Source organism: Scyliorhinus torazame, chromosome 8 (genome assembly GCF_047496885.1).
Source record: "Scyliorhinus torazame isolate Kashiwa2021f chromosome 8, sScyTor2.1, whole genome shotgun sequence".
Lineage (NCBI taxonomy): Eukaryota > Metazoa > Chordata > Chondrichthyes > Carcharhiniformes > Scyliorhinidae > Scyliorhinus > Scyliorhinus torazame.
Genome location: NC_092714.1, coordinates 129,491,821 through 129,509,801, shown reverse-complemented (window position 1 = coordinate 129,509,801; position 17,981 = coordinate 129,491,821).

The window sequence follows — 17,981 nt, the reverse complement described above, 5'->3', positions numbered from 1 at the left end:
CCATTGCTAATCGTCTTCGACAAGATGATTGTGGTGTAGGCAGAACATAGAACATACAGTGCAGAAGGAGGCCATTTGGCCTATCGAGTCTGCACCGACCCACTTAAGCCCTCACTTCCACCCGATCTCCGTAACCCAATAACCCCTCCTAAACATTTTGGTAACTAAGGGCAATTTATCTTGGCCAATCCACCTAACCTGCACGTCTTTGGACTGTTGGAGGAAACCGGAGCTTCCGGAGGAAACCCACGCAGACACGGGGAGAACGTGCAGACTCCGCACAGACAGTAACCCAAGCCGGGAATCGAACATGAGACCCTGGTGCTGTGAAGCCACCGTGCTATTCACTTGTGCTACCATGCTGCCCTTACCCAGAGTGGAGACATACACAAGCTGTAGCAAGCAGGGGGCTGTCTTCAAAAGTCTTTCAAGAAAAGTAGAAGAACATCAATGGAGCACCCGGTGAGGCTCCCAGATTCTCTGATGTGACGCTGGAGCTGATCAGGAGGCTGTCCAGGAACATGCTGCGAAGCAAATGGGGTCAGATCAGCCACACAGGCCAATTCAAGGGGTATGGCCTTGAGGACCTAGCTGCACATGCCACAAAAGATCCAATCACCTCATTCAAGGGGCTGTTTAGCACAGGGCTAAATCGCTGGCTTTGAAAGCAGACCAAAGCAGGCCAGCAGCACGGTTCGATTCCTGTAACAGCCTCCCCGAACAGGGGCCGGAATGTGGTGACTAGGGGCTTTTCACAGTAACTTCATTTGAAGCCTACTTGTGACAATAAGTGATTTTCATTTTTCATTTCATTTCAAAAGGGCAAGGCTAGTGAATGTATCTTCAAAGGCTATCTGCTGCCTACTGCACCAGCAACTTCACACAATCCTCAGATTACACACACGCCTATCATTCACCCACCTTGCATCAAAATGTTCTACCTCACTTCCAGTGACAGTGATGTGCTGAGCGGATGCACATCAGGTGGCTCCACTCCGAACCAGGACACAAAAAGGCACATGAGGTAAGAGGACCACTTAAATTGATTAAGGAAAAATTGGTGGGTGAGAAATCGGAAATTACACTATTGGATTACGTGTCAAATTTTAGGGAACGATTAAATAGAGCAGGTGAATTGGCTAGACAACATTTAAAAGTTGCACAAAATCTGATGAAACAGGTAGCGGACAAGAAATCTAAAGTTCGTAGTTTTGCCAGTGGGGATAAAGTTTTCTTGTTGTTACCAGTGCTAGGGGAGCCTTTAAAAGCTAGGTTTTGGGGACCGTATCAGATTGAAAGGAAATTGAGTGAGGTGAATTATGTGATAAAAACAACAGCTAGAAGGAAGACTCGCCGAGTGTGTCATGTGAATATGCTTAAAAGGTACTTTGAATGGGAAGGAGAGAAAAGGGAGGTTTTAATGATTCTAACTCAAAGTGACGAACCAAATCCAGATGACTGTGAATTTGACATACCTCAAATTAAATTGGAAAATGAGGATGTTCTTAAAAATTGGGATGAATTGTTAAGTTACCTTCCAGACGAAAAACTAACTGACCTGAAAGAGTTATTGATATCTCATGGGCAAGTTTGTAGAGGTAAATTGAGAAGTACTAAAATGGCTATACATGATGTAGGTGTGGGAAATGCTGTTACTATCAAACAACATCCATACAGACTTAATCCTTTAAAATTGGCGCAGGTTAACAGAGAGATTGAGAGCATGCTGAAGAATGGCATAATTGAAGTAGGTTGCAGCCAAGGGGCTGGTTTAGCACACTGGGCTAAATCGCTGGCTTTTAAAGCAGACCAAGCAGGCCAGCAGCACGGTTGAATTCCCGTACCAGCCTCCCTGAACAGGCGCCGGAATGTGGCGACTAGGGGCTTTTCACAGTAACTTCATTGAAGCCTACTTGTGACAATAAGCGATTTTCATTTCATTTCATTTCAATGGAGCTCACCCATAGTGATGATCCCTAAACCAGACCGTACCCAACGGTTGTGTGGGGACTATCGAAAGGTGAATGCAGTTACAAGAACGGACTCTTATCCTGTCCCACCATTGAAGGATTGCATGGAGAAAGTGGGACAATCTGCTTTTATTACCAACTTCCAGACATGGAAAGAACATTTAAAACATTGTATGGAGTTCTTCAATCGACTTCAGGTGGCGGGTTTGGTGATGAACCTAGCCAAAAGTGAATTTGGAGAAGCCCAGATCACTTTCCTTGCGGAGTTTCCGATATCCTCAAGACGAAGGGAAATAATGCAATCTCTTAGCATGAGTGGATTTGATCAAACAGTTGTGCAAATGTTTTGTGGCGTGATTACTCCACTGATGGAATTGCTGAAGAAACGTAAAAGAATTCAATGGACAGCGGACTTTCAACAGGCATTTGACTGCCTAAAAGCTGTGGTAACCAATGTTCCTGTATTGGAGAATTGCAAGGGACTCTGTGGTCAGATTGAAGTAAAGTATCTGATTCTAAAGAGAAATGCCGAGGAGTAGAGGAATGGATGGATCGTGCAGAGACTTTGTTCAAAGAGACTGTCAATCGAGAAGGATTTTGGTTGGAGGGAGAAGAACAAAGAATAATTGACTATATTATTATACCTGTTTGCATGTGTTGTTTTCTTTAAATGAAAATGTATATTTACTGTGTATATTTCTTAGTGGATGGTGCAAAAGTGAAAAATGAAACCATCTTGAAGTTGATGGGTTATTTATTTTTCTTGGGGGGAGGTGTCATGTGAGAGTACCTTTAAGACATGGATGTTTAAGCAATGTACCTTTAAGAAAACAGTGATGTCAGAGAGTGGGTGGAGCTGGGCCTTAGATCAGCCATTTTGCAGTTTAGTTTTGCAGTTTGAAAAGCAGCTTGTGTGTGTCTGTGTGTTTCCAGAGAGCTGCAGTTTGTTTGAAAAGAGCTTGGGAGTGTCTGTGTTTGCAGTGAGCTGGATCTCTGCCACGAAAGACTATTTCTGGATCATTTGGGTGATTTAAACTCATAATATTAAAGCCTTTAACCTGATGTGATTCTGTTTAAAGGCGTTAAGTCTCTTGGAAGTTTGAAGGAACATTTTGAGGAATTATTTACTGTTGCAATATTTTCGGAGTTATTTTGCAGTAAGTGGTGTTAAGAGATCCAATGTTTATTTAAGATGTTAAGTTGAGTTCATGGAATAAACATTGTTTTGTGTTTAAAAACCCACGTGTCCATAATTGTAATCCCACACCTAGGGAACAAGCCGTGTGCTAGGAAAAGCGACAAATACATAAAGGGAGAGGTTGGTTGAACTCCATGATACATTTTGGGGTTCTGAAAACACCTCACCCATAACGCAGTGGTCAGACTCATATAATGAGGACCAAACTACCACAAGAACCATCAAGCAGCAATTGAGGTGCGGAAGCAAAGATTTCACTGTTTCAATCACTGTGGAGGAGCCCTACAGCATTCGATGGAGTGCGTGTTCCGATTTCTGCTTGCAGTCTCCACAACCTGGAAATCCTGAAGGCTGCCACAGATTCAGCAACTCCCTCAGGAGAAATAAGAGGACAAGAAAGTGGACGCAGCCGACACATCCAAGTTTTGAACGGGCTGGCTGTGAGCACTGAATTCAACTCCAGTTTCCCTCCATCGTGCAGTATGATCACCACGCCAGATTTTGGAAGCTTTCCATATCGGCTTCCTTAATTCCACATACAACAAATGCCATCCTTAATATTGCTCCCTCCATCAGTCCCACCATTCTGCATCATTGTGATCTATTTACAGTTCAAATCAAAGCACAGTGATACAGCAATAATACACTACACCCTAGTAATCGGAGTGTGTCTACTGCAGCACCCACCACAGATTCAGTCTGATGTAGTGGAGCATTTTGAAATCCATGGCTACTGTCATGTGAGTGTACCTTTAAGGCATGGATGTTTAAGCAATGTACCCTTAATAAAATAGTGATGTCAGAGAGTGGGTGGGGCTGAGCTCAGGTCAGCCATTTTGCAGTTTTGTTTTGCAGTTCTGAAAAGAGCTGGGTGTGTGTCTGTGTGTAACCAGAGAGCTGTAGGAAGAAAGCAAGGTGCTGGATCTGAAGTCAACCAAGCTGATATATCTCTGCCATTCTACGGAAAATATATATATCCTTTAACCTGATGTGATACTGTTTAAAGGTGTTAAGTCTCTTGGAAGTTTGCAGGAACATTTTAAGGAGTTATTTACTGTTGCAATATTTTTGGAGTTATCTTTGAAGTAAGGGGTGTTAAGAGATCCAATGTTTATTTGAGATGTTAAGTTGAGTTCATGGAATAAACAGTGTTTTGTGTTTCAAAACCCACGTGTCCATAATTGTAATCCCACACCTAGGGGAAAAGCCGTGTGCTAGGAAAAGCAACAAATACATTAAAGGGAGAGGTAGGTTGAACTCCATGATACATTTTGGGGTTCTGAAAATGCCTTGCCCATAACACTACCTATAGTGAACACAGCTTAGGTTCGTCCAGGTCCACTTGAAGTGGCTGCGAATTTGAGCCTTCTGTTCCTTGTTATCCTTCTTAAACATGTGGGTGTTAACTTTCTTAAATAGACTCCCTGTTGTCTGTAACAACAAGGCCTTGCAGTTAAACAGCACCTTTAGCACAGTGAAGTACCCCAAGGTGTTTCAGGGGTGTGCCTCCAGACCATAGTACCTGTTGAAACTTCTCTAGTTTTCAAATGAAATTATTGTACTTGTTGAATTCCGTGGGTGTAAATATGAGAAGGAATTCTCTGTTGTATCACCTGAATTAGCCATTGTTGATATCAACAGCTCAGGAAGGCTGCATAGATCACAAGTGAGACAGGTGTTTCGGAGGCAGTGTGAGTGGGACAAACAACAAATTGCAGGCACAACACACAGCTGGTCATTCAGCATTTCTGACTTTGCATTAATCTTTTATAGAGTATTTGAGAAATTGGTGCATGTTATCATTGTTGTGGATCTTAGCTTAGGTTGTCCATAGTCTAGATCGATAAAGACTGATGAAGGCAAGGCGAGGGACAATGAATGCCAGACCTTTAAACTTTACCTTTTTTTTTCATCAACATTTTATTGAGGTATTTTTGGTATAGAAACAACAGAATAGACAAGATACATGAAACCATAAACATAGCGCAAAAAACGTTTGACCTTTCGTACAGGTCCTACCCTTATTACCCCCCCTACTCTAACCTAAACTACCCCCCCCCCCCCCCCCAGTCTGCTGACGATTAATTTTCCGCAAGGAAGTCGACAAACGGTTGCCACTTCCGGGTGAACCCTAACAGTGACCCTCTCAAGGCGAACTTAATTTTCTCCATACAGAGAAAGCTAGCCATGTCCGATAGCCAGGTCTCCGACTTCGGGGGCTTTGGGTCCCTCCATGCCAATGGTATCTGTCTCCGGGCTACCAGGGAAGCAAAGGCCAAATCATCTGCCTCTTTCTGCTCCTGGCTTCCCGGATCTTCCGACACCCCGAAAATCGCCGCCTCTGGACCCAGCGCCACCCTTGTTTTTAAAGCCTTGGACATTGTCATAATATGCACCCATGCACATCATGAGGTAAAAACAGGCAGTGGCAGACACCCAGGTTAGCCAATCCACATACAGGAAAGAACACAACCAATCACCATACAGAACACCAGAGGGGGGGCTTTCAACTATAAAACACACGAGGCATCAGCACTCTGCCTTTTTTCCACTGGTGACAACTGTAGTGACAGTCAGGGTGTATATATCAGTTAGCACCACGTGGATCAGAGCTAGCCTGGTCTAGTAAGTTACAGTTAGTGCACTTAAAGTAGTAGAGTGTCAACCCACAGCCAGCTCTGTGCCTTGTTACAGAAGTTCAATAAATCGTATTGAACCAACACCTATGTTTGGTGTATGCTTTACCGTTCATCTGCATCCTGTTGCAGTCCGTGTTACCCCAGGGTGAATAACACGACATGATACCAGGAATCTACTCATTTTAAGTAATTTACCTTGTATAATTCAGTGACAACCAGCGAGTGCCTTCCAGTGGCATGGAGAAGATCCAGGCCCATCCACAGCTCCGGACCTCCGGAAATCTCAGCGCCAACTGGCAGGTCTTCAAGCAGAAATTCAGTCTATACATTGAGGCCCCGGGTCTCGAGAATGCGTCTGATGCCAGAAATCTCACGCTGCTCCTGTCGACTGCGGGGGACCAGGCCATCCAAATCTTCAATTCTCTCACTTTTGCTGATGGCGAGCACAAGACCATGTTCCAGACCGTGTTAGCCAAATTCGACAATCACTGTGAAGTCGAAACAAACAAGAGCTTTGAGCGCTATGTCTTCCAGCAACGCCTTCAGGGTAAGGATGAGCCTTTCCAATCCTTTCTAACTCATCTCCGCATATTAGCGCAATCCTGCAACTACGGTCATACCGCTGATTCCCTCATCAGGGTTCAGATCGTGTTTGGCGTCCACTCCGACGCCCTGCGGGAGCAGCTCCTAAAAATAAAAAACATGACCCTGCCAGCAGCCATCGAGACGTGTAAAGTGCATAAACAGGCGAAAAGTCACTACTCCCGCCTTAAATTGGCAGAACAGGACCAACTTGCCTCCCACGAGGCAGAGAGTATACAGGCCATCGCCCAAATGCAGCGCCTTAGCATTGATGAAGGCGGCCATTTTGTGCGCTTTTCCCGGGGTCCCACGCATGCGCACCATGGACGGGAGGGAGCATGGAGCGTTACGAAGTGCCTAAACTGCGGCAGCGCCCACTTAAAGTGGCAATGCCCTGCAAGAGGCAGGCGATGTTTAAATTGTGGGAAGCCTGGCCATTATGCAGCTCCTATCGTGGGCCAGAAATCCCAGTTCCAACGCAAACAAGTTTGAAGTGTGCAGCAAGAACTGCTGGATTCGGAACCTGGTAACACCACGGATCCAGAGGACGACTGCTTGGAGTCCCCATATCGTGTTGGCATCATTACCACGTATGACAAGGCCTCCTCAAATTCAGCAACACGCCTACCCATCCTTAACGTGGATTCTGCGGACGAATGGCGTACTGCCATACAAGTCAACCAATGCAGCATCCTATTCAAGCTGGACACTGGTGCTTCAGCCAATCTCATATCTCAAGCAGCTCTTGCTCGCATCCAAAGGCAGCCAACAATTCTTCTGCCGGCCTGCCAGCTGCTTGATTATAATGGCGATGCCATCACTGCGTTAGGGTCTTGTCACCTGCATGTCTCCAACAAGGCCATCAAAGCCACACTGCGATTCGAAATCGCCCATTAATGCAAGCTACTCAATCTCGTCCAGCACTACATGCCATGTCCTCTGTCGATATGAATCTTCAGGCTGACATTGACGAAATCCTGTCACAATTCCCGGATGTGTTCAGTGGAATGGGTACGCTGCCGTACCACTACAAAATCTTACTCAGGCCTGATGCCACGCCTGTGATCCATGCACCACGCCTGGTGCCGGCTCCTCTGAAGGACCGCTTAAAGGCGCAGCTGCAGGAGCTCCAAGATCAGGGTATAATCTCTAAAGTGACGTAACCGACTGACTGGGTCAGCTCGATGGTCTGTGTGAAGAAGCCATCTGGAGAACTGCACATGTGTATAGATCCCAAGGATCTTAACCGAAACGTAATGCGGGAACACTACCCGATCCCAAATGCTCCTTTGGCATGTCATCAATCAAGTTTTTGGGTGATCAAATATCCCAGCAGGGCGTGCAACCGGACTCGGACAAAGTCAAGGCCATCAACACCATGAAGATCCCGGAAGACAAAAAGGCGGTACTCCGCTTCCTGGGTATGGTTAACTTCTTGGGAAAGTTCATTCCCAACCTCGCATCACACACGTCTCTCAGGCATCTGGTGAAGAAGTCCACTGCCTTTCAGTGGCTACCCACACATCAACAGAGTGGCTCGAGCTAAGGGCAAAGCTCACCACTGCTCCGGTACTAGCGTTTTTTGACCCAGAGCGGGAGACAAAGATCTCCACGGACGCCAGCCAGGACGGCATTGGTGCGGTGCTCCTCCAGAAGGATGACTCCTTGTCCTGGGCTCCAGTGGCCTATGTGTCCAGGGCCATGACTTCCACTGAGCAGAGGTATGCTTAGATAGAGAAAGAGTGCCTGGGCCTCTTTACCGGTATTGTAAAGTTCCATGATTACGTCTACGGTCTACCAATTTCACAATAGAGACTGACCACAGACCCCTAGTCCATATCATTCACAAGGACTTGAATGGCATGACGCCCAGGCTTCAGCGCATTCTCCTTCGACTCCGCAGGTATGATTTCGAATTGGTTACACACCGGGCAAGGAGCTAATCATTGCAGATGCCCTGTCTCGCGCCATCACCTCGCCCTGTGAACAGGTCGACTTCATCCGCCAAATTGAGGCACACGTGCAACTGTGTGCCAGCAACTTCCCGGCCTCAGACGAACGAGTCGTCAACATTCGAGAAGAGACTGCCAAGGACCCTCTTTTGCAGCGGGTCATACATCACCTTGCAAATGGTTGGCAGAAAGGATTGGATTTGTTTATTGTCACGTGTATCGAGGTACAGTGAAAAGTATTTTTCTGCGAGCAGCTCAACAGATCATTAAGTACATGGGAAGAAAAGGGAAGAAAAGAAAATACATAATAGGGCAACACAACATATACAATGTAACTACAAAAGCACTGGCATCGGATGAAGCATACAGGGTGTAGTGTTAATGAAATCAGTCCATAAGAGGGTCATTTAGGAGTCTGGTGACAGTGGGGAAGAAGCTGTTTTTGAGTCTGTTCGTGCGTGTTCTCAGACTTCTGTATCTCCTGCCCGATGGAAGAAGTTGGAAGAGTGAGTAAGCCGGGTGGGAGGGATCTTTGATTATACTGCCCGCTTTCCCCAGGCAGCGGGAGGTGTAGATAGAGTCAATGGATGGGAGGCAGGTTCGTGTGATGGACTGGGTGGTGTTCACGACTCTCTGAAGTTTCTTGCGGTCCTGGGCCGAGCAGTTGCCATACCAGGCTGTGATGCAGCCTGATAGGATGCTTTCTATGGTGCATCTGTAAAAGTTGGTAAGAGTCAATGTGGACATGCCGAATTTCCTTAGTTTCCTGAGGAAGTATAGGCGCTGTTGTGCTTCCTTGGTGGTAGCATCGATGTGGGTGGACCAGGACAGATTTTTGGAGATGTGCACCCCTAGGAATTTGAAACTGCTAACCATCTCCACCTCGGCCCCGTTGATGCTGACAGGGATGTGTACAGTACTTTGCTTCCTGAAGTCAATTACCAGCTCTTTAGTTTTGCTGGCATTGAGGGAGAGACACCACTCCACTAGGTTCTCTATCTCCCTCCTGTATTCGGACTCATCGTTATTCGAGATCCATCCCAATATGGTCGTATCGTTAGCAAACCTGTAGATGGAGTTGGAACCAAGTTTTGCCACGCAGTCGTGTGTGTACAGGGAGTAGAGTAGGGGGCTAAGTATGCAGCCTTGTGGGGCGCCGGTGTTGAGGGCTATTGTGGAGGAGGTGTTGTCGTTCATTCTTACTGATTGTGGTCTGTTGGTCAGAAAATCGAGAATCCAGTTGCCGAGTGGGGAGCCAAGTCCTAGGTTTTGGAGCTTTGATATGAGCTTGGCTGGGATTATGGTGTTGAAGGCGGAGCAGTAGTCAATAAATAGGAGTCTAATGTAGGAGTCCTTGTTTTCGAGATGCTCTAGGGATGAGTGTAAGGCCAGGGAAATGGTGCCTGATGTGGACCGGTTGCAGCGGTATGCGAATTGCAGTGGATCAAGGCGTTCTGGGAGTATGGAGGTGATGCGCTTCATGATCAACCTCTCGAAGCACTTCGTTACGACTGAAGTCAGGGCCACTGGTCGGTAGTCATTGAGGCATGTTGCCTGGTTCTTCTTTGGTACCGGTATTATGGTGGTCTTCTTGAAGCAGGTGGGGACCTCGGAGTGGAGTAGGGACAGGTTAAAGATGTCCATGAATACTTCTGCCAGCTGGTCCGCGCAGGCTCTGAGTGCACGACCAGGGATCCCGTCTGGGCCCGTTGCCTTCCGAGGGTACACTTTCAGGAAGGCCAACCTGACTTCGGAAGCTGTGATGGTGGGTATGAGTGAATTATGGGCTGCTGGGGCACTCGCCAGCGGATTGTTGGTTACCTGCTCGAACCAAGCATAGAATGCATTGAGTTCATCGGGGAGGGGTGCGCTGCTGCCAGAGATACTGTTCGGCTTCGCTTTGTAGCCTGTTATGTTGTTTAGTCCTTGCCACAACCGCCGAGAGTCTGTCTGTGACTCTAGCTTGGTTTGATATTCTCTCTTGGCATTCCGGATGGCTTTGCGGAGGTCGTACCTGGATTTCTTGTATAGGTCAGGGTCGTCTGCCTTGAACGCCTCAGATCTGTCCTTCAGTAGGGAGTCAATCTCGCGATTGAGCCATGGTTTCCGGTTGGGGAACGCACGTACTGCTTTCTTTGGCACGCAGTCGTCCACACATTTGCTGATGAAGTCTGTGACGGTGGTGGCATACTCATTTAAGTTGGTCGCTGAGTTCTTAAATATGGACCAGTCCACTGTCTCTAAGCAGTCACGTAAGATGACTGCTTAGGGCAATGCCCCCCAGTTGTTTAATGTCAAGGATGACCTAGCAGTTGCCGAGGGGATCCTCCTCAAGCTGGATCGTATCGTTATTCCTCGCAGTCTCCAGAGCTTAGTGCTCAAACAGATCCACAAGGGACACCTCGGTATCGAGAAATGCAGGCGCAGGGCCCGGCAGGTTGTCTATTGGCCTGGCATCAACGAGGACATATCCAACATGGTCCGCAATTACGCGACTTGCCAGCGTTTCCAGCCTGCTCAGCCCAAAGAAACACTCCAGCAACACGAGATCGTGACCTCGCCGTGGTCTAAGGTGGGAATCGACCTTTTTCACACCAATGGGTGTGACTACTTGCTTATAAGTGACTACTTCTCGAGTTACCCCGAAGTGGTGAAACTGTCCGACCTCACAACAAGGACTGCCATCAAGGCCTGCAAGGAGACATTTGCCAGGCATGGTATTCCGCTCACATGAGCGACAACGGTCCCTGCTTCTACAGCCAAGAGTGGTCCAACTTCGCAAAGCTATACCAGTTCAAGAACATTTCCTCGAGCCCGCATTACCCGCAATCTAACGGGAAGGTCAAAAAAGGGTCCATATCGTGAAGCAACTGCTCTGCAAGGCTGCAGACTCAGCTTCTGACTTTAACCTTGTGTTCCTGGTGTACAGGGCAACCCCTCTGTCCACCGGTATGTCTCAGGCACAACCCCTTATGAATCGTGACCTGCGGACGACTGTTCCGGCCATTCATTTACCTGACCTGGATCACCTCCCAGTGCTGCAAAAGGTGCAGCAACTCAGAAACCTGCAAAAGCTGACATACAATGCTCATGCTACTGATTTGCCTGTGCTCTCTCCGGAAGATGCTGTTCGCATCAAGTTGCCAGGTGGAGGCTGGTCAGCTCCAGCTGTTGTTGGTCGACAGGCTGCTCCCAGGTTTTTTGTGGTTCACATGGCTGATGGATTCATTGTCAGGCGCAACAGAAGGGCACTACGCAAACTTGCCTGCCCACCACCGGATCTCACGTTCCCAGCTGTCGTTATGCCTTTTCCAGACACCTCGCTCCATGAGGCCACCAATCTGGCTGCAGTCCCGCCTGTCAAGGTGCCGTCGTCCCCACCTCCACCTCTCAGGCAGTCGACAAGGATCCAACGCCAGCCCCAGAGATTGGACTTATAAATATTTCCTTTGTACATATTGCTCTGTATCTGCACGCTAGACACCTTACATGTACATATGCCATCACTCGCCATTTGCTGTAAATAGTTATATCTGTAAATATGTCGTAAATGCTCTAAGCAACCGACAAATTTTTTTTTTAAAAGTGGGGATGTCATAATATGCACCCATGCACATCATGAGGTAAAAACAGGCACTGACAGACACCCAGGTTAGCCAATCAACATACAGGAAAGAACAGAACCAATCACCAGGCAGAACACCAGAGGGGAGCTTCCAACTATAAAACACACGAGGCATCAACACTCTGCCTTTTTTCCACTGGTGACAACTGTAGTGACAGTCAGGGTGTATATATCAGTCAGCACCTTTTACACGTGGATCAGAGCTAGCCTGGTCTAGTAAGTTAGAGTTAGTACACGAAGAGTAGTAGAGTGTCAACCCACAGTCAGCTGTGTGCCTTGTTACAGAAGTTCAATAAATCGTATTGAACCAACGCCTATGTTTGCTGTTTGCTTTACCATTCATCTGCATCCTGTTGCAGTCCGTGTTACCCCAGGGTGAATAACACGACAGACATGACGTCCGCAAACCCCTGACAAAATCCCCGAAACTTTGGACATTTCCAAAACATATGGACATGGTTCGCCGGACCTCCTGCGCATTTTGTGCACCTGTCCTCCACCCCAACGAATCTGCTCATCAGGGCCACTGTCATGTGAGCCCGGTCGGTGCACAACCTTAAATTGTATCAGGCTGAGCCTGGCACATGTTGCAGATGCGTTGACGCTACTCAACGCGTCTGCCCATAAACCATCCTCTCACCTCCCAGCTCCTCCTAAACTTTATCTTTTATTAAATATTCTTCAAACTATATACATATCATAACCCCCAAGAGACCCATGGAACGACCCGATCGATCTCCGCGTGGGGCTTGTGGTGTATTAGCTCCCCCACTGAGGGATGGAGGCCCAACTGCAGGCTCATTAATTCCCCGAGATAAAAGCCTGCCCAAGAGGGAACCAACCCCTCAGGATGGTCCCGGCAGGGACTTGGAGTGTTGCTTAGTTGCTGTGTTTCCTAACTGTGAGTAGAAAATAAACTACTTTTGACTTACCTTTTCGGGACTCCTCATTGACTACAATAATACAGGACAGGGCTTAAAACAGCATCAGCTGGAACTACCTCAATGTGCTCTGTGGCCATGTGACCTCTCATCACTGATCATGTGGACTGCCTATTTATATATTTAACATTAATCCTTCACAGTGCAGGAGGAGGTTCAGACTTCTAAAGTTCCAGACTTTTCTGTCAGTTACATCAGATAAAGCACCACCTTCAGTGGTACAACCTTGTAAGATATTCCAGTTGATGAAAGATTGAAGTTACACCAGCCAAATGTGAAATATTGTCGTCATTGTTATGTTGTAAAAAGATGGCTCAGGAGATGAATTCGGAGGGAGTGGGGCTAGCGTGAAGACAGTTCAGAATCTATTATGGTTAAGTGGACAATCTATCAAGGGAAAAGATTGATTGTATTTTTTACATTCTTACCTTAACCGTTTAATATCTTTCTGCCTTGTAGCACACTGCAGACTCCTTATTCCAAAAAAATGCTTGATTTTCTCATATTCTCAGTGTCATACCAACATTGAATGTGACATCTATGAGAAACAGGAAATTGAAAAGTAGGGAATGTTTTCCTCTCGATCTCAACAGATTGTGGCTTTGCTTGTTATTCTGCATCGTGAAGCAAGGATTTCTAAAAATATTTAATATAATTTCCTTAATGGCTTATTATCCTCCAGTGTCAATCAGGAAGATTTTTTGCACATGGCGATTCTTCAAACAAAAGGTCTTGTGAATACAAAACAGGTACTAAATAATATAGACCATAAAAAATGATCCGTAAGCCCCAAGGCTTTCAATCTAAAAGCTCATAATGACATTGCCATGTAAGTTCTTCCTGATGCCCTGGTCAATATATATCCCTTGACCAATATTATTTAAACTGATTATCTGATCGCTATCACACTGCTGTGTGTAAATTCTTGTGCATGCAAATTGGCTGTCATATTTCCCAACTTTACAACAATGACGACACCTCACATATACTAAATTGGCTGTAAAGTGCTTTGGGATATCCTGAGGCCCTGTAAGGAGCTATATAAATACAAGTCTTTCTTTCTTAGCCAGAGCTCCAGCCAACAATCAAGAAGCTTTTTTAAAATTTAGAATAGTTCACGTAATTCAATGTTAAATGAAAGATTAATAATGTGACTGCGTATAGTTCAGCCTGAACTATCATCTGTCTCCTACTGAGGCCATATGTATCATACCAGTTGCCTAATTTTAGGTTACTTATTGTAAAGAACTGTGTCTAAATTACTTGCTCAAGCTAACGTGAAGCATTTTTTGCGCTTACTTTCTTCTCGGCACCGGTGTGGCCGATGTGGAGAGGATCAGATGTCACTGAGGCATGTCATGGAATAAGTAATTATTTTATATTAGTTCCCAGGTTGTGGGACTGACAGGTCTGGCATTCATTGCCCCTCGCTAGTTACAGTAGGCGGAATTTTCCCATTTCTGCTCAGAGTGCTGGCTGAGGTGAGAAAACCAGCACACAGATCATCGGCTGTCCATCTGTTTTTTCTTGCCACATTGTGCAGCACTCTGCGCAAAAGAAATGGAGGCGTAGTCCATTCCATCACGCTGGTGGGGCAGGACCGGAAAATTTGGTTCCTGACCTTCCTGGGCAGGAACCTCATTACATCACTGCCAGAGGTGGGCGTGAAAAATAGGAAAAAGAGATTTAGCTGGCGAGAGTCTCATTTTCCAGTTCTCACGGGATTTTGCACCTACATCGCCATTTGCGCTTGCGGCAATTGAGTTTGACAAATTGAGTGGCTTGTCAGAGGGCAATTAAGAGTTAATTCCATTGGTGTTGGACTGGAGTCACATATAGCCCAGACTGGGTAAAGACAGTAGGATTCATTCCATAAAGGATGTCAGTGAAAATGTTGGGTTTCTTTAACGATGATCTTTTTGAAATTCTTACTTTTTAATTTCCAGATTTTTCTTACCAATTTCAAATTCTCAAAATAACTATTTTTGTAGCTGAACTATTTTAGATGGGTTATTAGACCTTGGGTGTGATTGAATGGGAAAAAAACAGAGTCCCATTTCGAGTACATTTGGCAGGGTGTTTTTCAGCAGATAACAATCTCGCAATCAAATGGGACTCTATTTTTTTCTGGCTTCAGCGAGGAATGTTCTGCCGAGCCCGCACTTATCTTAATTTCCTGCACTGATAAGCTTCAACTTGTCAGCGCAGGAAGAGATTGGGGCACCATTTTTAAATGCTGCCCGATCTCTCGAACCCCACCGTGACCTCCAGACCCCCAATGCCCCAACTTACCTGTTAGGGAGTCCTTAAGACCACCTCATAAGGACAGGACACCCCCCGGGCTCAATCCCCAGCATGGGCAACTTGGCATCCAAGCACCTTGGCGCTGCCAACCTGGCACCCTGGCAATGTCCTTGTCAACCTGGCAATGCTTCCTGAGCAACTTGGCAGTGTCAGGGTGGCATTGCCATGGTGCCAGCGGAATTACTAGACCATTAATATAACCACCACATCACCTATATCAAAGACATTACAGAACTGGTGAAGGAGAGAGGCAGATAACAAGTCTAGTCGACAGTAAAGTCCAGCCAAAGTGCCCCGTATCATTGTGATTTTCTGTATTCTCCATAATTCAAATTCTTCACTGCCAAACCACACATTATCTGTTTTATACCAGAAGGAAAATTATATATTTGCCTTTAATTGGTGCTTAGCAAACCCATAGCAAGTGAAAGAAAACATTAACACGTGGACTCGGCATTAGCCAGCATTACGTCCCAGAGGAATTTTAGGAACGTGAACTAAAATGCATTAATGTTCCATAAAAGCCAACACGCCAAGTTTCCAATGCACAAAAGATTTTTATAGACTATAAAAATAAAAGGCGCGAGCCAATCAACACCTTGAGCCCGTTTCACTGTTTAATTAGATCAGAAGCTGAAGCTCCGGAAGGTGAATGTGAAGGATATAGGACTCGTTTGCAGTGCATCAGTTCTGGATTGAAATGACAGCCTATTGTCATGCCCAGTAAAGGCATGTCATATTATAACCTTGCAGGCAATACTTTTAATATTTGGATGCAAGCAAGCTGTTAAAATAGCTGCCACAAACCACGTGACGTTTGACATTTGGACTACAGGAAGTCTCTGGCGAGTACCGAATTAAATAAGGACATAGGTGAGGATATTTCACAGCCATTTGTGGAATTCGCATATTTCATTGTTTAAGGATCGGCCAACACCTAAAGACCATGGGGTTTCCAGACTGCCTGTCTCATGTTTCATAAAGCACAAAAGGGAAGGCCGAAACTGAATGGCAACTATCAATTTCGCATTGTATCACAATGGCCTCCCCCATCCAAACCAGACTGGGTCGGCCTCAGAGTTGTCAATCTGTGGGGCGGCACAGTGGTTAGCACTGCTGCCCCACGACACCGAGGACCCGGGTTCGAACCCGGTTCCAGGACACTGCCTTGTGGAGTTTGCACATTCTCCCTGTGTCTGCGTGGGTCTCACCCCCATAACCCAAAATGTGCAGGGTAGGTGGATTAGCCACGCTAAATTGTCCCGTAATTGAGAAAAAAAAAAGAATTGGGTACTCTAAATTTATTTAAAAATAAGAATTGTTAATCCAACAGTCATGTGATCAAAATTGATCCCTGGAACAACTCTTTTATTACCGACAGGATCCAGCAGATCATCAGAACTCCCAGTCACCAGCAAGTCTGACAACCTGACTCTAAAACTAGCTGCACACCATCAAGCAGCCAAAGTACTTAGCCTGTTCCAGTTTCAAAGTTGACCCAATAACCAACCTGCTAGATATCCAACTACAAGGAACCACACAATCGGCAATGAACCCTTTACTTTACAAGACCCTCACTTTAACTTTAAATCACCAAATCCATTCAAGAAACTACGTGAGAGACTGGGAAATTGTAAAGCAGAGATTGGCTGAGGCATTAAATGAATACTTTTCCAAGGAACCAGACTGCTCAGGTCATGGTGAAAGACTTTATAATAAGCTTTATAATCTTTATTAGAAGGTAGTTCAGACACTTGAAGTGTTTAAAATTGATAAGGAGGAAGTATTTGTTATGACACCCTTGGCGAACACGCAGTCAATTCTAGCCCCCGTCGGCCCTGAGTCACAACATAAGTTTATAAGTAATTCTTATAAGCCTTTCGAGATTTTAGTCCTAGACTGCTCCAATTAATTACAGGCACCAAGGGTGGGATTCTCTGTTCCAGCGGCAGAGTGTTGACGCCGTCGTAAACGGCCGAGCGTTTTAGGCGGCGTCAACGGGCCGCTGGGAGCAGCCATTCTGCGGCGCACAATGGACCAGCTTGGGTGCCGTAAGAAGCACGGGTGGAGCGGCCCCCGACCGGCGTTGGCTACGTGGGCTGCATCATTTACGCGGCGCCGCGACGCTTATGTTGCGCGAGCGGCGCTCACTGCGACGTATGTGGAGGGAGGTGGGCCAGGCCGTCAGCGCCGTGGCACACCCCATGGACCGGCGAACAGCGCTGCAAAAAGCTGCATGACCTAACACGAGCAGCCAGGGTGAGTACAAAGCAACGTTCCCCTGGCACCATCCCCCCTACCCCCATACATGTAAAACGCCCCTGCCCCCCAGGAGGACGGCACAACCCCCTCCCTGAGCCACATGGGCTGCGCCCACCCATGCCAGACGCATTGGCCGGGTGCCCCTCGCTCCTATGCCATCACATACTGCACTGCAGTATGCATTGCATACGTCGGACTGCATAACACTGATGTTTGTTCCCCCCCAGGGTAAGAGCGTCCACAACCAAAGGGAGCGGGAAAGAACCGGAAAGGGTCCACCTGTACTGCACACCCTCACCGTCCACGAGCAGAGGGCACTGGACCTCGCAGGCGGAGCCGAGGACTGGGAGGTTGTCGGTTGCCGGGTTGGAGCGCACCACCAAGTGAGACTCACCTGCTTGACTCCACCCCCTCACCCAAGCCCCCCACTCCACCCCCTCATCCCTGCCCCCCACTCCACCTCCCCACTCCTCCCCCTACTCCACGCCCGCACTCCACCCCCTCACCC